This window comes from Coturnix japonica, chromosome 3 (assembly GCF_001577835.2).
Source record: "Coturnix japonica isolate 7356 chromosome 3, Coturnix japonica 2.1, whole genome shotgun sequence".
NCBI classification, from domain to species: domain Eukaryota; kingdom Metazoa; phylum Chordata; class Aves; order Galliformes; family Phasianidae; genus Coturnix; species Coturnix japonica.
In genome coordinates this window covers 8715544-8741313 of record NC_029518.1, presented here as the reverse complement: position 1 = coordinate 8741313, position 25770 = coordinate 8715544, and the positions used below count along the sequence as shown (strand labels likewise).

At 39.2% G+C, this 25770-nt stretch overlaps 1 protein-coding gene and 1 long non-coding RNA gene across 40 annotated transcripts in view; one reads left to right on the top strand and one right to left on the bottom strand.

The window, feature by feature from the left end:
• The window catches only part of NRXN1 (neurexin 1), a 606274-nt gene that overhangs the window by 117677 nt on the left and 462827 nt on the right, over positions 1–25770 (bottom strand). The window lies entirely within an intron of this gene.
• Positions 11270–14732, top strand: LOC107310849. 2 transcript variants are annotated; one of them, XR_001553761.2, is made up of 3 exons: positions 11270–12071; positions 12871–13065; positions 14168–14732. It is a non-coding gene; the product is annotated as an uncharacterized LOC107310849 (long non-coding RNA). The 2 variants fall into 2 exon arrangements; XR_001553759.2 differs by having other exon boundaries at positions 11270–12105.

Below are 25770 nucleotides of genomic sequence, written 5' to 3'. Positions count from 1 at the left end.
AGGAAGAATGAAGTACTGCAAAATAGCACAGGCAGCCTTAACAATGCACTCTTGAAAATGCTTGAAGCTTGGAAACAAACTTAGCTGTATTTAGAATAAACCTGCCAGACACTTGAAAAGGCTAACCCCTCCAGCAAAGTGGACAAAAGCAAACCAGAAGATAAGCCATCGCGCAGGAGTTTTGCACACAATTGAGTTCAGGACTGTCAGGTTCAGAATGCCTCTCCAATGAAAGGAACAGTCATGAACTTTAATGTCTTCACTGCAATGATCAGCATCAAGCTGAATGATGTCCAAACATATTTGTTTTCATGAACACAATAGTACTTTTTAAAACCCCTAAGAGTATATGAATATTTGCTGTATAATACATACAGCCACTAATGGCCAAAACCACAAAATGTATTATTATCTTCGAACTGCAGACAGAAATTGAACAATGTCATACTTTTTAGTTATAAATTCATCACTTCTTAGGCAATTTACAACAGACTTTTAACACTATTAGAAACTATCACTTTTGAAGCATGATCTCTGTTAGGCAACCAACAATTAACTTTGGAAGGCATTACTCTAACCTCACTTCTGCCCACAGCACAACTTCCTTTCCTTCATGCTTTTGATGTGTCTGGCCAATATTGATCACTGAAAGTTAAAAGCAAGTTCACTGAAGTCAGTGCTACTTTAGAAATACGGGAATAGCGTAACCAGGAAATCTCTTATTAGGATTACTTGTTATTTTTTCAGAGTTTCTAGCTCCGACTGCTATTCTCATGTATTTCAACATGGAGGAGATGCAATAGTAACTATTTGACAGACAGAAGTTGCAGATGCTTTGTTTTCACTAATATTATTCAAATTCTGACTTCATTAAGATCAAGGTTTTCATAGGAAAAGCTTTGTAGAATTGTGAAGAGTTACATGTATGATTTCTACAGCCTTAATTTTTCTGAGAGACTCAGAAAATGACAAGAAAGTGTGTGCATGTGCATATGTGTGTGTCAGGAGTTCAAACAGCAGAAGACTTCATTGCAGATATCTCTTCTACAAACCACCCTCTCCTTGTACATCAGCTAGTATTTCTGACTTGTGGTATGCAAATCTTCGATTATGATGAAAATTTTTGCTCTACTTGGCCAGATTAAGCCTTCACAAATGCACCAGAGAATTACAGAATGGCTTCAAGCTGCACCATGGAAGGTTCAAGCTGGACGTTAGGAAATACTACTTCGCTGAAAGAGTGGTCAGGCAGTGAAATGAGCTGCCCAAGGAGGTGGTGGAGTCAATCACCCTGGAGGTGTGCAAGGAACATTGTGTTGAAGGACATGGTTTAGTGAGAACTATTGGTGATCGGTGGATGGTTATGATCTTGTAAGTCTTTTCCAACCTTGGTGATTCTGTGATTCTGGGCAGTCTGTTCCAATGTCTAACAACCATTTCTGTGAAGAAATTCTTTGTGACAACTAACCTAAATGTACCCTGATGCAACTTGAGGCTGTTTCCTCATGTCCTATCACTTGTCACTTGATAAAAGAGATCAACAACCTTGATGCATCCTCCTGTCAGGCAGCTGTAGGGAGCAAAGAGGTCTCCCCTCACCCTCCTTTTCTGAAGACTGAAGAGCCCTAAACAAAAGAGAATGGGCATCCCTAAAGGAAGGACATAAAACATAGGAGAACTTGAGAAAAGGACTCACGAACTTGTTGGATCAAGCCCTGTTATAAAGACTTATTAAAAGAAAAGCAGGGGAAAAATACTGTCTCAAACTCCTGGATAGCTTATGTTTGAAATGCCATGTGCTCTGCAGCACATGACCTGATGTCTTCCTGACTGTGCTATGCTACCGCCAGAGAAGAAGTTTCCATTTGAGTGAACTGAAAACTCTTGAGCAATTTATTAAAGAGCATTAGGCTCAAAATGGCTTTGGTGAAGCATCAAGGCAAGGTAGGTGTGCACACGTAAGCTGGGCACACATACAGCCTTTCTAATGTTCTTCACTAAATGTCCAAGCTTTATGGCAATAAAAAGCAAAATCTATTCTCTTTCTTTTCTATTTTTTATTTTACAAATTGATCTCTGCCCACACGTAGTCTTCATTAGTATCGTTAGAAAACATCACATGCACCATTTTTATTTTTAATCTGAAGATAACTTTTTGCCACTTCTGCTGTGCCTGTGCAATTGCTATCATTTCTTGGCTCTTTCCCCACAGCAAAGAGCATTAGTAATTAAGAGATCTCCCCAAAAAGCATTCTTCTGTTTTCCCTGGGGGTTCTGCAGATGCTGGGGACTGCTCAAACAGAGCATCATGCAAGTACTATGCCCATCATGCTGTAAGGAGATACCACAAACTCCAGCACACAGAACACACCACAAACAAGGAAGCAATTGAAACTACTCTTCCACTAAGCTCTGCTTTTTATAGCACAGGGGTTACTTTGCTTACTAATTGTAATTATTTTCTATGCTGCATCCCAGAGCCAGAAACTAAACCCAGGTTAGAGAGAAAGGCACTGATCATAAAGACCTTTTCCACATTTTTCACCTATATAAATACACCAGAATCTATACAAGCATGTAGAAGTCTTTGTTTGGGTATACTTATGCCCATGTTTGGATTTTATGTATATACATACCTGTGTTTTATGTACATGCACATATATGAATGACAAGGTGAGACACAACTGCACCCACTCCACGTGGAAGGGGTGAGGATACAAAACAACATAACATACATGAACACTTCACTAAAGAATAATGGCAAGTACTACAAAGACGAGCAGTGTAGGAAACCTAGATTCTAATAAACTTGTAAACTAGATTCTAGTATGACTACATATAAATAAGGTGTGTGGAAAAAAATATATATATATTTATAAATACTCATATTTGTAATGACCTCAACAGACAGATCTTGTCCTTTCTTTCCCTGACTGGCAATGTGTTTTCTTTCTTTATAAGCAACAGGTGACAGAGGCATGAAATTTGCATACGCACATTCTCAAGCTTGGCAGTTTTTCTCTTTGACTAATTTAACTAACATTGTTCTAATTTAAAATGTTTTCAGTGCCTCAGATTCAATGCTGATGGATGCTTGCCTCCCGCAGAATACTATCAATTAAGAGACTTATTTTAACCATACAAATAAAATAATGTTCTGTTTATTGTTAACAGAGACACTCAACTATAATAAGGACTCCTGATTAATTACCTGTCAAGAGGAATTGACCTCAATTAGGGTCAACTTCTATGGCAGACAGTTTAATTTATTCTTTATTTTCTGTGTGTGAACACATTTCTCTCTGCAGAACAATTGATTCACAGCTCAATTCAACCTCCTCAATTGGATTTCTTTTTTTTTAAAGAAAACTCAAAAATGGTTTCTTTTGAAACCATCCTGTATGCTCAGAGTAAGACCCAACTGTCTTAAACAACAAAAAATAATGTTTACCATTTCTTACCCCTGTTAATCCTGCTGAAATGATTCTTGCAGCAGTGGCACTACTAGTGGGTCTGGACAGCTCTTGCACCCCCAGCATGTTTACCCAGATCAGGTGCTGACACCAGAGCTAGAATGGGATGCATCTCCAGAGAGATTAACTGAACATTCAGACAGCCTATGCTGCCTTATCTCTGCAGTGCCTTTCTTCCATTGTTTGAAGGAAATGATTTTAAACCAGCTTAGATATGTTGGCAGAGCTAATTCTCATGCCTTTGACTGAATCACACTCTTTTACTCTGTTAATAAAAGGCAAGAAGCGGTAGACTAAAACACTACAATATGCTTACTTATTAAAATACCTACGGGTGTGCACGTTTCACAGTCATTAATGAAACTGATATGCAGCACTGACAACTTCAGCCATACATATCTGAGGAGCAGCTGAGACATTACAAGAAAAATTAAAAAAAAAATAAAATAAAATCAGTAACTATTTTCCAAACCTGCCTAAATAGCAGGGGCAAAACACAGGAAATCTCGGGCTGAGCTGTGTGCTCTCACATCTGGATGTCTATCCCTATGCACCCCAAAGGAGGAGGGTGGCACATAGAAAGGTTCTTTCCTACGTATCCTAGGCATAATTATTTCTAAAGAATAATTTCCTCCCCCTTCTGCCTCCCCCTCAAAAAGCAACCAAAAAAACCTCCATAAACAAACAACCTCCCCGACACACTGCAAAAAGTACTGCAATTGGAAAAGTAACAGCGATACACTACTTGCAATATCTACCTTCATGTACTTTGCAAGATTAATAAAGTAAGAAAAGATTCTAGCTTGACTCTTTGTAAGCAGGATTGAGAAAGAAATCAGAAGACAATGGATGCGTTTTTCTTTTGAACAACTGTTTCGGTTTTAGAAGTCAATGAAACAATATGAAGCCCCAGAATGCAACTCATCCCTATGATGGCCTATGATCCACTAGAGAGGGTTTCTGTGAAACCTTTATATATAAACCATTTAATACCTTTACATTTTTCTAATAAGTGAATAATTCCAAAACCTAATACACTGTGGGAAATGCAGTATTCACCTTTCCTTATGACTATCCCTGTTTGAAAATGGACTTAACAGTTTAATAGACAGAGAATAAAAGTAAAGGCACAGGCTGCAATGGACTGAAGTGGCCTTCAGCCTCCAAGATTCAGTTTACAATTTGTAATGTGAGAATTTTTTTTTTTCTGGCCATTTTTAATCTGTTGGCTATACATCTGCAGTATGAACTAGAGTCCAGCTACTAGCGAAACCTTATTACATCATGCCATTAAAAACCAAACCCAAATCCAAACAAAAGAAAATAAAAACAAAACAAAAACAAACAAACCAGAGCAAAACTAGGGAGCTCTTACTCAGAAGATTAGGAAACACTCTAATCTTATCCCATACAACGACACTGGGCCCCCTCCAGCAAATCCAGGCAGTCCCACTAGCAATTCCCACCCACAAGGTTCCACAATCATTCTGCAAGCAGAGGTGGATCTTAAATATTATTTCTATACATAGATGGATTCCTGCTCCCTTGCTACCCCTGAGTTCCCAGCCAAGCTAAATTTTCCAGGCTTCCTTAGTCCTCCCTCTTTCTGTGACACAGTTCAGCAAGATGAAGAGTCAGCCTACTGCTTTTGGAAAAAATCTGTACAAAAGACAACCTTAACATGAAGGGTTAAGTCAGCAAACCTTGATGACTTAGGGGATCTTTGAAAGTACACTGATAATTAGAACATCAACACAACACACTGCAGTGTAACAATACTATCCATATAGGATGGTTCTAAGGAGCTTTCATATGGATCAGTGGCGTGAGATTATGAAATTAAGGCTCGCTCTCTACTTGATGTTTTGTAATCCACACTATTCCTCCAAAAGCACCTTCAAACGTATTTTCTCAAGAGAACATAGCCAGGAGTACTATGCATAAAAACCATATTCCTGCCCCTTTCTTGGGCAATCCTCACAGCAACATTACTGTTGCAAATAATTTGCTTTGCTTTGAAAAGCAAACAAGGTCAAAATAACAAAAGCAAACATGGAGCAGAAATAATGCAGAAATGTGCACTGAATTGTACAGGTTTCCAAAGCCTTTTTTTTTTTTTTTTTTAGAAGAGAAGAACAATTCAATGTGGATATTTGCTGCAAAAATACATTTTATATCTTCTCTCTACCATCAGAATAGTTTCAGTGAACAGCCCAAGCTAACCCAGTGAGCCAAGTTATAAAGCTTCAGGCATTCATGAAAAACTATTGATTAAAAAAAAAAAAAAAAAAAAAAAAGAGACAGAGAGAAAAAATTTTTCTTCATCTATAAAGTTCTACTGATATGTGACAAAAATGCGCAGGCAGCATTTGCTAGCATCACCACTGTGGGAAAAGCCAAAATTGAAACCTCTACACTTAAGCCACTCAGAAGTTTAACACAGTCAGCTTTGAACTGCTCCAACCAATCTTGGATCAAATAAAATGTAACACATACATTTCCCAATAGCATTTAACAAAAATGAGGTTTTCAGTTTTTGCTGAAAACAAAATTACAGCAAGAAACGGCCTGGATATTTCTTTTTATTGCTGGGAAGCAAACTCCTAACAACCATGCACCTAGATTTAATTAATTATTTTTCTAAAGTTAGCTCATTTGTCCAATCACTGATGCTTCCTTTCCTCTCAGCCAGCACTCAGCATGAAGGGGATGTGATACCCGCTTGCTTTTGTTGATGCACCTTCACTCCCTTCTACTTCCAAAGCCAGTGCTGGAAGAGGAGAGAGCGCAGCAATCTCTCCATTCCTGGCTTTACCGACATTGTGATGAGCTCATTTCTGCCGGCTTTGGTACACCCATGTGACTCTGAGGAGCAGAGTGACACCTCCCTGATCCTCTGGTATGACAGCAAACTTTGGAGCTTGAAGGTGCCCCTGCAGCCACAAGTTGGGCCACTCTCCTCTGCAAACACCAGCTATAAACCAGGGGTAGTAAACTTCTGGCAGTGACCACGATGCTCAAATAATAGCAGCTGGTGGAACACACAACACTGCAACCCTTCTTTACTACTGCTCTTACTCATATGAAGTAGAATAGGTTGATTACATCTACCCATCATAGATTCATGTTCCTGTCTGGCTGTACAATGGCTTGCACTCAGTTTCTCATCTTAAATGTGCAGTCAAAACGCAAGGGTTTTGGAGGTCCCAGCAATGCAAGCTCAACATAATTTCCAAAACAGAGGATGGGAATTTAAGTAAATGTTTCTTTTTGCTGCTCATGTAGCAAAATGAGCTACTGAGATTATACTGCTAGTGTTTCCAAATAAGTGCAGCAAAATATAAAAGGACTGTGAGTTTAACCAGCGCCTGATTATTTGGATAAAGCTCACATGAAAGCAAAGGCATCCTGGCTAGAGCCACACAGCAGCTGAAAAGATAAAAACCATCCACTGCAATTCTAACATTACGCAATTTCATTCCTGACCTCCACGCAGGAGCAAAGTGCCTGAAAGATAACAGAGCCAGGAAGCTTCATAGAGTCCCTGAGCTGTGCACTGCTCTCCCGGATGCTTGGAGAGGCTGCAAATTGCTCCATTTTCCAGCTGCCACTCTCTCCACATTCTAAGGATGGGATGGACAAAGTCCCATGTTTAATTTAGTACTGTCATTCTTTGGAACAACTGAAGTGTTCTTTCCACCTTCTGGAGTCGTACTCAGGAGAGTTTATCCAGGTTTGCAACCAGCAGCAAAGCACAGCAGTGGAGGGAGCTGAGAGGGAAAGCACCCCTACATCACTTCTGCACTAACACAGGACTTGCTGCTTTTGCCTATGCTGCATATGAAATAAAACACATAATAAAACCATAAAATTAAACAACAATAAAAGCAGTACCACAGAGCCATTTCATAATGCCTTTGCTCTGGCTTATCATTTGTACAATTGTGATAATATATGCAATGCCAGGGAGGATGCAAGGACAGTGCTACTCCCACAGTAGGATAACAAAGCCCACAGAGACCAAAAACTCTTCATGCTCTTGCCAACTACCCATCATGGTCTACAAAGTGCAAGTCAGGACACCTAAGAAGAATTGTTTTGTGTGTGTGTGTGTCTTCACATTTATTCTTTTTATGTGACAAATAAAAGCAAATTGGAAAAAACAAAACCAACAAAACAAAACACCACCACCAAAGGAAATTTAAGCAGATGCCAAGTGTATATATTGATTGATCATGTTCATATTACATCTGAAAAACATTTCTCCCATCTCCTCTTTGAGATGCTATTTTTAGATTCGGAATGGAAGCACATTTAGACGGAAGGGAAAATAAACATAAAGAAACTGCATCTGCAATCACATTTCCTGATTAGATCTTAGCAGAGTGTCGTCTGTCTTAATGCTACTAGTAAATACAAGGCAGTAAGTGCCTTCAATACTAACTCCTCGTGTTCTCTATCCTTATCTTCTTTGCAATTCAATAGTGTATATTTGTAAGTGCAAGAAGACAGGGTTCAGAGCTGTGATTTTATTCTTTCCTCGCTCTTTGGTTAATAGCGAAGGTCACAGCTCCACACAGAAATCTCCTGACTGAGCAAGGGAATAAATGAAATCAAAAGCTTGCTGTTTTATTTAAGGGCTACCTTAATAATTTCTTTGACAAGTGTTTTAGGAAACTTCATAAAAAAATTGAATGTGAAGATGTGGAGAGGTGCATTTGATCTTGTTTGCATTTAATGCAGTAAAGAAAGAAAAGTAAAAATGGTCTTTATCAAGACAAATAGGTTATAAGAAGAAAATCTTGAAAATCTTCAGTAATCCAAGCTTAAAAATATCTTGTTAGTGAAAATGAGATCAAAACACTTCCAAACCTTGAGGCTTTTATACACTTCAATAGGCAGTCGCCATTATCTCCATACCCTTACTTAAACAGAGCATATACTTGGATTAATTAAAAAAAAAAAAACAAAAACAAAAACAAAAAAACATTTCAATAAATATTTTCTTTTGTTTGTAATACAAACATGCATTGAAAAAACAAAGAGGAAGTTTCAACCTTCCAAGGTCTGGAATTTAAAAAGCTTTGATAGGAGGAAAAAAAAACAAACACCAAACATCGTTATGGCCGACGTTTCATTTACTCTCACACTTTATAATTTGCTCACCAAACTACCTGGTTTTCCTTCCCTCCAGGAGGAACATAAATAGCAAAGACTATCACGAGCAGTTATGCTACTACAGGGCTTGTAATCTTACCAAATACACCACAGAGCATTTACACATAATAAAAAAAGCAAATAAATAAATTTACACATTTATTTATTTAGATTCACAGCACGATTAAAGAGGAAACAAAACCCAATGCATCCTGAAGATGCATCTCAACTCACAGCTCACAGCTGACATAGCCCTGCAATTCAGTGAAACTCAACTAAGCCAGAGAAGTAAAGACACAAAGTGCCCCCAATCCTCATCCCCAGCTGATCCCAGTCCCAACAGGCAGTAAAAAAGCACCATCAAGAACATTCTTCAAAGGAAATATCATCCAGGTTTGTAGTTGGGACCGACATTCAGGGAGTGGAAAGATGGGACAGAGTGAGATCAACAGAGCTATCCACGCTGTGGAGAAGGAAATTTGGGAGGAGGCTCACACAGGGAAGGGATAAGAAAAGAGCCAAGCTGGGTCAACAAGAGAGGAGGGTCCATGCACAAGAAGCAGTGCTTGAGGTAAGATGTCAAACAGGATGGGAACTGGCTGTGATTTTAACAACCAGTTCTATCAAATGGACTGAACTGCCTGCAGCAAGACTGCATATAATCTATTTCCCTGTCCTCACGTGGACACCCACAGCATGTTTGGACACAGAGTTGCTCCTGAATGGGGAGGAGAAAGCATCAGAAGCGTTAGGGTGTTCAAATGAGAGGTAGAGGGTTGGGAAACAAAATAATAAGCATTAAAAGAACACTGTTATTCAGCTGCAAGAATAAAGGGCATTTTGTAATGCAATCTTCGCTTTTTTCCTCTCTGTATTTATTTGTTATGGGTCTGAGCCAACACTTCTCGCAGTGGGAGATTTTCGATGGCCTTTGGTAGGATTTGATGAGGCCTATATTTGCTCATTTGCACAATGTATTTATTTGCACCCCCGACTGTGTCAATCAGCATGTTGCAGCAAAGTTCGCTCAATGCTTTAAATAAACCCCCCACTTATTAAACAGTTCTAAGCCCAGATTTAACAAGCTTTATACAACTAACACTACCTGAGTCATTCCTCCGGGAGAATTATGGACTGGATGTTAAGACATTTCCAGAGTGCCTAAGTGCTATTAATGGAAGCTGTGCTCCCGAGTTATTTAAGGGCTTTTCAAAGTTCCAAGAAAATATGCCTCAGCAAAGGGAATCACCAGCTGAATGTTTGTTATACATGCTGCAAAAACAATGAGATACAACCAGATTAAGCAGAAATGAAAGGTTTCTGAGTTTACACTAGCAAACAACTCATTAAAGCTTTATGCAGCAAAATTGTAGCTGCAGCATCATTTATTTGCACCAACACCACGCTCCCATAGCTGCTTCAGAAATACATCATAGGCCCTCACAAGAGATTGGTTTACTCCTTAGTTCCTCCTAAGCTTATAAATATGACCCGCCATAATGATCACAGCTCCATGGCCATGTGAAGAGCAGAAGCCAGGAGTGATATTCCAGGCTGGCTTTACAACAAGCTCACACCTGACCCAGGGTGCCAGCCCAGCTTTCCTGCCACAGCAGGGAGGTTACGAGGTCTGGTCTGTGTGTGAGAGGCAGCCCAACAGGACACAAGCGATCTTGTAAAACAATTTAAGAAGTAGTGCACCATTACACAGTCCAAAATTAATGTTTCATTTTTCAATCACTCAGACAGGCCTTGGTTAAATGACTTTCCTGAAATAAAAAATAAAAAAAAATTGTTTCTTTCAGAACTACTTTCTCTTGAAAGTGACTTACTTTCAAGGTATATTTCTTTCCAATGTGTCAGCATTTTCAACTCCCCCCAAAACAGTTTGTCAGAATTTATGGTCACATTTCTTTTTTTTTTTTTTTTTTTCCTCTGATAAAGCACATTTGCAGTTGTATTGCATCAAGCTGGCAATGCCAGTTTTATTTCATTAGAAAGAGCAGATCCTTTATGCATTACTGTTCACTGGGGAAGGTTTTAAAACATTTGTACAAGAGCCAGTGAGTGGTAGGTTACAGAGACAAGGCTTGCAGAGAGGGGAAGTCTTCCTGTTAGACCAACTGAAAAAGGAAAAGAAAAACAGGGGGGGGAAACTTTCATGCTGACAAGCCCCAGTTTAGATATGAGCATCAAAAAGTGAAGCAAAGAAATGAAGTTGGCTCTTCCTATAAATCTTGCCTCTTTTGTATCTTTACCTGTGCCAACCATACCACCGTTGTCACTGAGTGCCTACAAGGCCTTTCATTTGTAAAAGTCTTTTCTTTCAAGAATTCCATTAAGTAGAAAGTTTCGTCTATGAATATGTGATTGACACATTATTATGAAGAAATATGAGAAAGGCAGCCGTGGCACATTAAGATCTGGTGGTGCAGCCATCATTGTTCTCAGCATCTCTGTATCATCCCAACACAGTGAAAAGGCAAAAAGAAAGAAAAGACTATGCTCATTAGGAAGAAAAATGGAAGCAGCTCTTCTGAGAACCCCATCTGCTGCCATCATGTCAGAGACATCACATTTTACTGCTGTCACCAGCAGGTGCATGCAATTAAGTGACAGCAAAATGAACTATGGCTTCCTGGTGACTGTTTCAAGAGGATTTCAGACTATTGGCAAGCACATGATAACAGACTGTGGGCATTTGCCTCTGAATAATTCCTTGAATTCGCATGAAAAATGTACAGGTGATTCAATTTGTTGTAGGAGATTGCTGGAAGAAAAGAGAAGGCAGCAACTCCAATGAAGCAGAGGACTACAGAGGGTGTGGGACAGGCTAATTCCTAGTATTGTGGCTGTTATGAAGACAGCTAGGGCCAATCTGCCCACTTTTGATTTCATTTACACTAATTTATGAGGACAATGAAATCCAAAACATTAAGGTGAAAATGTTCTTCCAACCAAATGCTCCTTTTTGATGACTGTGTCTTTCCTTTGTAGCTAATCCCTTGTTTTTACAACGATGCCAAGCACACTTGCTGGGCAAACTTCCCTCTTTCTTAGGGACATGGTTTAGTGGGCAGTATCACTGGTATGTGAACAACTGGACCTAGATGATCTCAGAGGTCTTTCCAACCTTAATGCTTCTATGATTCCATTCTATGATTTTTCATCTGAATGTGACTATGTCACAGCTCCTTTATGAGCTGGAACGGAGGACAGCACTGAGCTCTGCTCTCAGCAGTAGGGTTTAGGTGGTGCTGTGTGGAGCCTGGGGTTGGACTCTATGATCCCTGTGGGTCCTCTCCAACTCATGATATTCCATGATTCTATGAAGCGAAAGTACCCCCCAATTTATTGTTCAAAGTGATAAAGAACTTCAGATGAGTGGTCACGAGGCTTTGCAGTGCTCTCAGAAAACAATCAGCCAAGAGTGGAGCAAAGGTTAATTTTTCCAGTTAAAGAAGTCTCTGCCTGGGTAATTGCACTTGACAGGACCAGAGAAACACTAACTATCCAAATATGTTCATTAACTGCATATAGGATTTTTACCCACTGATTTCTGAGAATAACAATTATTTTCTCAACTATAAGCTGTTATTCCTCAAGTGTGCCAAAAAAAAAATGCTGTTCTGCATCAGTGATTCACAACAGCAAAGCCATTTCTTTATTTATTTATTTAACCATGGCTGGCATAAGTCACTTGAATGGGATTAGCAAAGGAATGCAACATGCCTGGGCAACGTGCTTTCATTTAACTATGTATATAACACAATAACAACAAGAATTGCTACTTCTGTAAGGCACAGCTTATTTTAAGAGTGATTACTTAACAGAGCTACAAGGATTGCCTTCCTTTTCCAGTCAAAACTGTTAATGTTACTACTACAACAAAAATTATTTTCCATGCAGATTTTCTCTCCTCAGGGAAAAATAAATGTGTCTTTTAAATCACACTGTATTCCATAATCGTATACTGGAAGATTCAGGGAGTCTGGGCATTTTCTCAAAGGGCAGCAATAATGGAGCAGTCCCCTTAAGTCATATCTTAGTAGGCATGTATGAGTTACAGCCTCAAGTAGAGCAAGCAAGCAACACGTTAGGTTATCTGGCTGACTCCAGTGATGTTATTGTAATAACTTATCTTATATTTTAAGACTTGAACTATTAGAGTCATATTATAGCAAAATTTTAAAGTTGTTGTTTATTTACTTTTTTTTTTTTTTTTTAATTAAATTTATAGCTCTGGAGGAAAGCATGAAAAACTTTGCTTCAATTTGCAGATTTGAAGCAGTTCAGAAGTGCTGCATTTATTTTTTGTAAGGAAAGCCATGACGTAATGATACAAGCACCACAGCTCAATACTGGAAAGCTATAAGGCCTGTGAGGTTTGAGAACAAAAAGAGTTGGCCAAAGGAAAAAGAACTTACAGTAACAGGTGGGTGAATTCACACCACTAATTACTGCAGAAGGTCAAATATCACTTCCAGTATTTTTTTTCATTTTCTATGAATTAAATGTCATTCTGAATAAGCAGATGGATGTGAGGTACCACTGCTATTGTTCACAACTTTGTTGAGCAGCAATGTAGCTGCAGCTAATCTAAGAGGAAAGTCAGAAAATCAGGTACCTGAAATTTGCAGATGCAGCACAGTTCTGACAATGGGAAAGTAAGGGAAAATGCTGTTTTGCTCCTCATTGCCCCAGCATGAACTCAGCCATATGGGCACAGGGAAACCAGTTGCACCACATCACCCCCACATGGGCACCACTTGCCTTTCCAACTTCAAAACATGCCCTTACCACTGCTCTGAAATCTTAAGCTAATAAAAATTCCAATAGTAAGCTCATGTCCGAAAACGTAAGATAGCCTTGGCTGGTAAGAAGGAAGCATGAAGCAGTGAGGAATCTCATTAGCTAACTTCCCAAGCTTTTATTTGGTCCCCAGTCACTTAAATCTAGACGAAGGTCTAAATCTAGGGCAGCTCTGTGAACTGCCTATGCAAATTATCTGCTCTGCCTGTAAACCAGGAGCATGAATTTACCTCCCACTACTCTGATGTTAGCACCATGGGAATACTCCGAGTCAGGACTGGAACTTGGGGTGAAACAGTTCTTTGTTTCATTTCGACCTGAGCCCATGTGATAGCAAATAGGTGCCCATGTGCACACAGCTTCTGTGCCAGGCTGGGAAAAAAAAAATAGAAATCACAGCCTTACATAGGACAGCACTTTGCACGACAACCAGGTCTCCTAGTCAGTGAGACATAAAATGCTTTGATTAAATTGGGGCAGCTAGGAGGCAAGCAGGCAAAGGCAGTATCAGGGCTTTCTCATATGTAAAGACATTAGCTAAGATTCTGACTTTAATAATGTGTTCAAGCACAGCCGAGCTTTAAATTTAATGAGAGCCTCATTTATATTGCAGAAGAAGAGACTAGTAAACTGCATAGGTATTGGAAATGAGCAGTAAATAACACTGATCACAGAAGCTCTATCCTGCAAACCTAACATGTCGTATTGATAACCTCCTTTTTCAGTAACAGCTGCAGGGCTCCACTTACTGAATTACAGCTACAGGGATAGACACCTTGAGGGGCTGCTATGCATGAGCCTCATCTGAACCGCCTGATTCAGTATGAGGAAGCAGAACAAAGTACTTTTCCCTTCTCCATCACCACTGAAGTTATGCTGGATTGCAGGACGGCAAGAGCAAAGCAACAGAAACAACAGCAGAAAGGTGGAGAATGGAGGTGGCTAAAGCCAGTATTAGCGTTAGTAATAGACTTCAATTCCATGAGGCAATTTTCAGAAGTTTGCCATTAAATAGTTATTTTTAAAATGTCTGGTGTTTAATCCTGTAGTTTCAATACTGTATCTGGCAAGCAAGCAAACCAGGCAATCAGACCTTAATCTTTCTGCCCTGCTGCTGACCCTTGAGAAAGATCAAGACAAGCTCTTTAATCCTCTCTCTTTTTACTTTTGCTTCTGTAACTTACATTTCTATATATTTAGCAGAGCTTCCTCTACTCCTAGCTCATTTGTCAATCATTACTTGAGGCTGCAGATGCAATTCAAACAACAGAGAGGAAAACAAGCACTGAAATGAGATAGGAGGTTTGGGTTTTTTTTGTTTTTTGGTTGTTTTTTTTGTTTGTTTTTGTTTTTTGTTTTTTTGTTTTTTGTGGGTTTTTTTGTTTTTTTTTTAAATGTTAAAAATAAATAAACAGACCCCAGAAATATCATAGCTCCTTGGCTTGCTGCAGAAATACATTCATAGCCCCCTAATAGAACATGCCTCACATAATATTCACAAAGCAGGCCAATTGGAGTCAATGCATACAAATCTTTTCTTTGGAATATATACTTCTCTGTCTCACATCTGCAGGTAGCTCATTAACATTAATGAGAATTATTTACCTGCACAGACAAGTGAATACATCACTTCAGAACACTTCTGCTTCAGAGAGCCTGGCTATTCTCATGGCTGCACTGAACAATGCATGAAAGGAAATTGCTAAACATATTTTGCCTCATTTCTTTAAGTTATACTTGGTTGTAAATTGTATTTAATAAACCTATTATTCAAAATCTTATGAGAACATTTAAGCAGCAATAATGTTTACTATCCCGGTGTACTGCAAGCTCGCATGAGCCGTGTATCTTACTGAAAGTCCCTGGGCCAGTTCCACAGCCTCAAATCTCATGAGCTTCCCTTGTTCCAGCAATTAGGCCATCTGCCAGGAGCTGAAATGATTAGCAATAAATATAAACGTAATAGCTCTGCTTTGCAGTCATTTCAGTCAGTCCTGATTCCCTTATCCACTGGGGGTGTTGAGAATCGGGTGAATAAAGAGCAATGACAGAGGATGCTGTGAAAAATGGAAAATTTTAAAGGAGCATTGTAAGGTCAATGTGAAAACAGTGAAAAAAATACCCTCCACTTACTCTCATTCAGATTTCTTTTTCCCCCAGAGCAGCTCAGGGGACGTTGTTACATCCTTTTAATTCATTTCACACACTTCATTCCTTGATACTGCTGACAAACCTTTCTCTCACTTGCACCATCAGGCATTTGATCAAAACTCTTTCCTATTGTCTATACATGTGCTCATAAGCAAACATGGATCACATTCTTGAGTGAGGCATTTAAGCACTGCTGTGATTCAAATAATAATACTAATAATGGATTAAGCAGCAGTGGACATTAGTGCAGTTGATGATCTTTAGCCTCCTGCCTTGAGCCTGCAGGAAAACAAATCTTTGCCCAATAATTGGAATGGGGATGTACAGAGAATGGAAATATGGTAATGCTTTTTCTTTTTTGCTTTTTTTTTGCAAAGGAGTTTGAAGTTTAGAGCTCTGGTAATCAGCATGAAACCTCCAACTTATAAATTATTCAGAGAGAAAATGAACAATTGTGATACATTAAGACAATTCTGATGGAACAGCATTTTCCAGTGAGAAAATAATTTTATCAAACTTTCATCTACTAAAGCTGTAGTTCCAAAGAAAAAAATAATATAATGTTGCCTAATAATAATAATTAACAACAGTCTCTTGAAAGGGCCTAGACAGTGCTGCTGAAAACCAGTGCACACCAAGATGAACCACTGCTAGGTAACGGACTACACAAAATGGATCCGCACACCACTCAGTAAACCTTACATGACAGAAGAGAGGAAAGTTACCTTGTTTTTAATACAGAAACTTTAAAAAAAACCCAAATGAAATAAAATTTAAACTGAGGTTGGCAACCCTGCACATAGCAGGGGGTTTGAAACCAGATGATCATTGTGGTCCTTTTCAACCCAGGCCATTCTATGATTCATATGATACAATATTCAGGGTACTGCCTTAGTGCAGAATACTGATAGGAGTTAAAGAGTGACAGAGTTCGGATGACTGTAAATGTAATCATTCACCACAATTAGCTACAACTTTGCAATGAAAACTGTTTCTAGAACTGTCAGCTGATCCCCCCCAAAACAGCTACCTGCATGTGCTGTGTTTTCTGCAACTTTGAAAAGAGGTCATAGAAAATTATATTCCTGCCTAAACTCCAGACATTACATTCTCTTCTGCAATAAACAAACAGATGTTCTCATTTTTCATTTTTATCCTTTATGACTAAGGTCCTCATGCCTCCTAAAATCATGAGACTGCTCCCCAGACATGGAGGGATTAGATACATTAGAGGATAAACTTGGGAATGATCTCTATTCTCTTTCAGTGATAGGGCATGTCTACTAAACACTCAATCACCTCACTTTCAATTTCAATTAACACAGCTACTTGATTAAAATAATCCAGCCCGCAGAGCTAAACCAAAGATGAATGTAAAATAAATAAAATAGCAGTAGTAGTAAGCACAACTTTGGCTCTATTAATCTTTCTTTATCAGTTAGCAGATGACCCAATAAACATATTAAAAATCCAGAAACTAATTCTCATCGAGCCTCAGTTCCACACACAGTTTTGCTTCCTATAACTAAAAGTCACATGTATCAAGGTAGTGAGTCTGGCATTAGAATTTCACTGGAGAGTGTTTCTTGTTAAACAATCAAAGCCCATAGTTAGAGAAAAATTGCCAACCATCAGTCCAGATTCATTACATCTAGCAGCCTACAAACAAAAGGGTAGGGTATAGACATTGCAACTGAACGCAGAACAGATTGTACTTGAAAATCATGTATTTGCTTCCTGGTATCTACATTCTTTCCCCACAATCTGCCTGAACAAAGTCAATTATAACACTCTATTTAACTTTTCTTGCATAACACATATCCCAACTGCTTTGGAATCAAGCATAAGATACTGCTATGAAAAACAACCACTCTATTTACCAAACAGAACACCACAAAATCTCCAAGGATGAGGGTAAAGGCGAACTAAGAGAATGAAATTTATCACTGTCAGAGACTAAATGCCCTTGGTTTCAAGTGCTAAAAAGAAAATAAAAAGAAGCATTGCAGAATATTGTCAGTACAAAATACACGACAAGCCTCAGTTGATGTTTCCAGCATTCAGAGATGACAAAATAAAAATGTATTGCTGTAGAGCAGGAGATGTCAGAGTCCCCGTGTTGGTGGTTTGATCCAGCACTATCTGGATATATAGAACCAGACACACTAAATTCTATCATTCAGTATACGGATATCACACCATCCTCACTGCACGCACATCCCTCTAACATCCTAATCCACTGGGAGGCCACTACTACAGAATCACATGTTTTAAGAGGCTGACAAAAAGTCTGATCTATAGTTATGATACGATAAGGGCAAAGGGGGTTAGGAAGCATGAAAATTCACCCTAACCACTCATCAAAAGCCAAACACATTTGAATACTGACATCATCTAGAAGGTAGGGCCAGACAAACTTGTAGAGGTAAAAAAGCTAACACAAAAGCCTTCTGTGAACCAGCCATCACGAGAGCTACTGCTGAAGCAGATGTCAAGAGGCAGTTCAAATTAATAAAACTGATGCTTGGTGATCCTGCAGATCTTCAAATGTACCTCTGAAATGATTTTACTCTAACCAAAGCCAAGGCTTTGTTCTCTCCACCTGTGACAACCTGACTGATGTCAATGGTACTACACACAGAGAAGTTCAGACTCCAGCCTTCTCTCTTCACAGCTTATGTCTCCTAAGTTGAGTCACTCTCAAGAGTTCTTGCAACCTCTTTTGCAGGCCAAGGTGTTGAGACACTTAGATGAACATCTCATTTTACTTCAGCCTTTGAGCCCACTTCATCTCTTCCATTCAGGACACCCATGGGCACTCGAGCACATTGAGAATGAGATGCTTTTAAGCTGCTGCAGTGCTGATACTCTCACCACCATTCTGATGCTCCTGTCTAACACACCAGCTGCTACTACTTCTTTACCTTCCATCTCTACTTCTAAGGAGTTTCAGTTGCAAATTGCTTGAAATAGAGGTTGTTCCACTCTCATGTCTCATGCTGTGGTTTAACCCTGCAGGTGGTTCAGCACAAAACAGTTGTTTGCTCACCCTCCACCTTCCCAGTGGGATGGAGGACAGAATTAAAAAAAATAAAATACAGCAGAAAGCATGGGTGAGTAAGATAGAGAAAAGGATAATGATTATGACAAATGCATATATGAAAATGCATATAAGTGACACACAGGCAATTGTTCACCACCCCCTGATTAAAGCTCAGCTAGTCCTCAAGTAGCTGAAGCACAAGATACACTCCCACTCCTTTCAGAACTCCTCCTGCTCAATGCCATATGGTATGGAATATCCCTTTGTCCAGTTTAAGTCACCTGTCCTAATTTTATTCCCTCCCAGTTCCTCAGGCCTTCACTACCAATGGCCTTAGCTTAGCAGGCAACAGCACACTGGTGTGCTACCAACATTATTCTTCGCCTAGAACCAAAAGATAGCATCATAGCAGACACTGAAGAAAACAATCCCAACCCAGCTGAAACTAAGACACCACGATTGCCACTGTGGACGTGTTTGAGTGGAGACAACAAGACATCCATTGCTCAAAGACCCCTGTACCTTCTCACTTCATCTATTCTCTTTCTTCCACTGCAATTCCTCTCATAAGTGCTACAGACTCTTTGCTGGCATTATATCATGCAGAAATAGAAGATGAAGGAAGTCAATTCAATTAAGGACCACTGCCAGCATGGAAATTTAACAAACCTCTCAGGCAAACCACTGGTTTCATAGGGCCTACAGATGCTATCTTTTGCCACTTAATGTGCAATGAGAAACAGGTGGACAAGCTCGCTTTGCTTGTATTTTATACAACTCCTACATAGCATCATGACAAATCTGAACAGTTTTTAAGAACTACAGTGGGAGTGTACTTAAACCAACAACCAGAGGTAATTCTAAAAGGTCTGACACTGTTGGGTCAGAAACAATTCACAGATGTGTTTACATGCATGAAGCTTACACTGTCACAAGCTTTATCTTTACAGCAGAGACAGACTAAGTCAGTTATTTTCCTTTGGGGTGGGGGTAAAGAGGCCAAGGAAAAAAAACAACAAAACAACAAAAATGGCAAGAACAACTTAACAAAACCACATTCTTTTGAATGCTCTTCTTTATATGTAACCCTTTCTGTTTCAGTGGCTCCTGAGGCTATTTACCTCATGGGTAATGTGGAAAAACCACAATGACTGGAGGAGAACAAAAGCCAAAATGCAATTTCTTGTGGTCAGGAAAGCAGGAGCCTTTCAATTGCTATTGACAACGTGAATATACATTAGTCATTTATACACTCAGAGACTTCAGCAGCACAGCAGTGGAATGTCCCCTTCTCATTCAAAATGTATCCTTCAGGCACAGAAATACCCTTATTTGTTTATTTATTTAGGTACAACGTGTATGAAATTATATTGTAAACAAAAGCAAATAGTAAGATGACTAATTATCATACAGAAAGCCCACAGCAAACTGAGTTTTTGACATGAGCAAGATCATCCCTCTTTCTATGGGGTCAACATTAAGACTGCGTCATTAAAAAAAGCAAGCTAAATAAACCTTGTAGAAACATCTCATGCTCAGGTATGTATCCACAAACTACAGAGCAATGCAAAAAATACCTGAGTTAGCCTTCAGGGGAGCTACACCGCATCCCACCTGTGACTTTGCAGCTCAGTAAATCAACATAACTGGAGTTCCATACTGCTGCAGTAGATTTCTGCTGATCTCCAAGCACTCCTTTTACAGCCAGTTTGAATACTCTTTCTACCCTATGCTGCAGTCATGAAAGCTTATCTAATCTTTCTAAGTCTTCCAAAAGCATTAAGAGATGCTGCTATATTAGATAGAAAGAATAGATACAGTAAAACCATTAACAACACTCTAGTTTGGAGCCTGATTAATGTAGCAATGTCCTGTGGAATACATACAAAATACCAAAAAGAAACAAAGAGTAGAAGGTTGTTTATTCAACAGTGGAAGAACTGGAAAGGAAAAAAGAAAAAAAAGCAAAAAGCAACAACAATATCTGATGCTTATTCAGGTATTCACAGGAGAAGACTTAGATTTTGGTAATCTCAGGTTAGCTGCAGTTAGAACAGTTACGATGAAAAGATCTGCTACTAATTTTGACATCAGACAAAATAGTCTCGCCTGTCTAGGCATCCAGGCTAAACACCACTACTGAGAATTACAGCTAAAATTTACTTCCACTGAGGGTGGTATCCATCCAGGCGGTATCTGATGATGCACTGAAGCACATAAACTCAAAAAAATATTTCAGAAAACGCTAGCTAACTTTCTCCTGTCACCTAAGGCAACTCAATTTAAAGCAGACATTTCCCTAGGCAGAGAAAAATGTTCCTATTCATCTCCTTGTCCATTATGGCTACCAAGGATGGCCAGCTAAAGGTACTGAGGAATCACATACAATTCCTGCACTCAAAGTCTTCCTTGGACTCCAGTTTTGTATGCATGTTCAATACTGTACCAAATTACTAAAGAAAGAAAAAAAAAAAAGTATTGTTAGAAGAAACAGCAAATTGCGTTACCAGTTCTTATCTTCTCTTCATATCAGTGCAAAGAACAAGTTATGAAGATATTGTTTTCAAGCAATCACACAGTAAGGGAGCTCTCACAGAGAAAGTAAAAAGCTACTGGGAGGTTGGAAGTCTATCTCAGGTAGTTATTAATAGTCTCAAGTTTATTCCCACTGCCCAGCTGCAGCTCTTTAAGCATGACTTTTTCTATGTCTCCTCAGCTGCTTTCTTAAGCAGTTCTATCCAACATGACCATAGTGAAGTTTTCTTTCCTATTTCTTTTATAATTCCCTCATTATATTGGCTGGCCAGATGACAAATTGGGCTACATGCTGCTAAAGCCTGTGCTTCTATGTAGCTCCTGTTATAGTGCTCTTTCAGGGATGACTGGGAAAGTTAATAATGTCTTAGATCAAGATGGTTTGGGTTGGACCCTAAAGCCCATGCAGTCCCAACACCTGCTGTGGGCAGGGCTGCCCCCAGCATCTGCCCAGGGCCCATCCAACTTGGCCTTGGGCACCTACAGGAATGGAGCACCCACAGTGCTGGGCACAAGCAGTAGGTCCTCTCCACCTTCTGAGTAAAGAATTTACCCAAACATCTAACCTAATTTTTCCCTCTTGTAGTTTAAAGCCATTTCCCCTTGTCCATCTCTGTCAGACTGTGTAAGAAGTCAGTATCCCTCCTGTCCAATATAAGCCCCCCTCAACTATTAGAAGGTCGCAATAAGGTCTCCCCTCAGAGCCCTCTCTTCTCCAGGCTTAATAAGGATCAGTGATGCTTTTTGATTAGCAAACAAAATATTTCACAAAGCATTATTGCTGATCCTAATACACAACTATTAAAATGATTCAGGTGAAAGGGCTAGCCATACAGCCTGGTCCTGCCAGAGCTCCTAAGTTTTACACTTATGGACAGTGAAACCAGAAAGCTGTATTTTAGACATTATGTAGGTACTCAGAGCAAAGAAGTCTAATTACAGAGAACTATTTGGTTGCCTAGTGTTCAGTGTTTTGCACTGCTGTGTAGAAGAGCAGCACATGTATGATTTTTCTAATTAGTTTTCTGTAAGATAATTCCAGTGAAAATAAGTCTCACTTGCATGACACTGGATGACATAAGCACTAGTTTGGCTCCTGAGCTTTTTGCACCTGCATTTTGAATACTTTAATGATGCTCCACTTTACGGCAATTCCCATTCATTTGTTGGTTCCAAAATATTCTGTTTATCCAACTTTTGGACACAGTACAGGACTATTTTCTTTCTGAACAGAATTAAAAGTAGGAAAGGGAAGTAGCCCTTGATTTTATTTCTTCATAGTATGTGTTCTGTGACAGGCACAGCTCAGAGATACAAAGCACCTCTGTGTCTCTGATCATTAAGGCTGAAACCAAGTATAGCGTTACATATTATTTTAACACTAGAAATTTCAGAATAATGATATCTTTACTACCCTATTCTTCTTTCCTGAAAGGAAAAAATGGGGCAGATCAGACTGACCACAGCTTGAAATCCAAACAGATAAAACGAGCTTGGTAGCTGAAGTTACGCTGCAAATCTGTCAAAGCCATGGCATAAGAAAAACAGTATAGCTCTATAAAAATAACTTGTCTGATGTTCCAGCTTTCTAACACTATCAAGAGATGTTTAGGGAAAAAAAAAAAAAAAAGACAAACTTTGAAACTAAGAAAAGCTTTTATTCTTGCAGTTGAAAAGGATGAGATTCCTGGAGGTCAGCTCCATCAAGGAAACTCAATTCACTGTTCAAGCCCATCACTTTCAAAGCTAGGATGAAGTTCTGAAGAATTTGAAAGAGTCAGATCCTGCGTAAATTGTAGTACAGAGAGTTTCTTTTAATGCATTCATTCCATTACTCATTGGTTTTGTGGCAGGCTGCTCAATGGCCAAAGGTTATAAATTAAAAAAAAAAAAAAAAAAAAAAGTAAATGGAAATACACCAAACAGCCAAATCAAGGTAGAGAGTTATAAACATGATGCAAGGGAGAAAACGTAGATGTTAAATGCTGTCCACAGAAGGTGATTTTCATTGAAATCACTATTCCTTCAGCAAGAGGGAAGATCTTTTCTAACTGCATTAAATGAATTAAACCTTTTTTAATCTCCTCGTTTTTTATCCCCCCTCCTCCTTAGTCCTGCTGCTGTTCTCAGAGCAAGGAGCTCCAGTTCTCAGCCACTTTACATCGAGCTGAAATTGCACTGCCTCAAACTGCAGTTAGAAATACTTGGCATACCTGCAGAACCCAAACAGTTCTAACTCTGCACACACAGCTGCCTGTATGATTTTATTGACCTCAGTTTTCCTGTTTTTGCAACTCAAGTTTTAAGGACTCAGCAGTCTTTCTTCTTCCTCTTTTCTCTTGCTACAAGTTCACGACTACTTTTCTTCCCATCTGTACATTTGGTGATATCCAGTAGCTAAAATACCAGCAATTTTAGGCTTTGGGTGGATAATCACTGAACTCAGCTGGAATTTCGTTTTTGGCGACTGCATAGCTAGAAGCCTGAAGCTTTAAAATCATCATTTGACCCACAGCAAAGGAAAGTGTATTCTTTGCATTACAGGAACTCAATTGAATTTAACAGGGTTCATCCCAAGGGGCAGGTATCACTTGCATAAATGCTGAAATTTCAAAATAAGATGCTTTCAAAAGCTTTCCAAATCTTCTACTCCAAGTGCCTGCGTTGTGTGAGTGCAGACATAGGCATACAGATTGTAAGGTGTTTTTTGTTGCAAACATGGTCATAAAAGACATTTAGCCTAATGATTATTAAAAACGGAAGGACACTATTCTAAAGTAGAAAGGTTTAAATGGAAATAGGAAAGAAAGAAAAAAAAAAAAAAAGAAATGAAGGACAAACTTGTGTGGAACTTGGTTTGAAAAGAACTTAAGCTTTCTAGGATGTGATAGGTCTTTTGGTTTAAGAAACATTCAAAGTCAAGTGACTAAAAGCAAAGACACCATACATGCTACCAAATGAACTGAAGTTAACACCTGGAAACAAAGGAATCATAAATTTTATGAACTGATATTAATTAGCTATTTCTACTGGTACCATTTAAGCTTTCAGCAAATATGCCTTTCACATTACCTACAGTGACTTCCAACGCACTCTTCAGTTACACAGTACACACACTTAGTAATGATGAGTAATTCTGCAGTAGAAAAAGCAAACAGTTTGTGGTTCAGAGAAAGATGTGGGCCCATTTGGTAATTAACAAGGTTCAGTGGGTAAGGAGCAGCATTCCCCATGCACATTGTCCCTACCCCCTCCAAGCACGTTTGCTCCGTCAGTAAGAAAGCAAGGCAAATGATGACAAGGTAGTCCAACCTGCATAAAAGCAAAATTGACCAACAATGTTGTCCTTGCACCCTGTTGTGCTGACTGACTGCACAGCCTCTTCAGCCTGTTTGCAATACCTCACCTCTGCAAATTATATGTTTGGGTCCTGGGCTGAAAGTAAAACTATGAGCGCATCACCAGTAACAGCACAAAACACCTACCAGCCTCTTTTTCTCTAAAATCAAGACCGTTCTGCTTGGCTGCTTGCAGGGATAGGAAAAGTTGATGAGTTTCAGAAGAGCCCTGCTGTATTTACCAGAACTCTTGTGACTCCAGCTAATGAATATTTTACATGAGCCCAGAAGTCATCCACACTGGGACAGGAGACAAATCTAGAAAAAGCAGACTCAAGAAAAATGCAAATTCCAAAACTTTGTCATTAGCTGCAGACTCATAATGTTCATTATCTTTACGTGCTTACACGTTTCTGCTGCTGAGAGAATCTGCAATAAAAACAGAAGCACAGATGTTTTGCTATATCAGCCTAGAAGAAATAGCCCTCAGGCTACGTTTCTGGGTATCATATTTTAAAGACAAAAAAAAAGGGGAGAACAGTGGAGATGGAAATTTTAAAAGTCTGTAAAAAAAATATAGAACAAGGGGTCATTGTAGGAAATATAGAAGTTCTATTGCATGATCAGCCTATCCAGAAGATGACACAAACAAACCACCTCACAAGCATGAGGAAAAATAAAATGATATAAGGATGTTCTGGCTCATATTCACTGGACCAGGATTACCTTCCACCTGAAAATGGGAGAGGGGAAAGGAAGAGAAACTATCCAGCATGATGTCATGTGCCCACATACCCAACTATAGGATACAAAGTGAAATACAAAGCACAGAAACAGATACTTAACACCTACAAATGACATTTCCTCCCATCTAGTTTCTTCTCTGAGTTACAATATTTCCTAAGATACACTAAGACTGCAGATGAGCTTTGCCCCATCTTCTGGGCAATGCAGAGGGGGCAACTTCACAGATCCCTCATCTCTGACACTGCTGACTTGACTTCAAGTATGCCCAAGAAAGGGCACATGTTCAGATCAATAAAATACTGAAGCAAAATTTTAAGGCCTGTGTCAATGCGGTAGTAGCTGCTCCTTCCACTCCTCAAAGTGCAAACCAAAAAGCAACTACAAAATAAGAAAACAACCCAAATGTAATAATAAACGAACCATGAGAAAAATATTCCTAAATACTCCAGAGATAGTAGAGAAAAAGATTCCACAAAACATCTCTATTGGAGAATTCGCTAATTTCAGCACATGA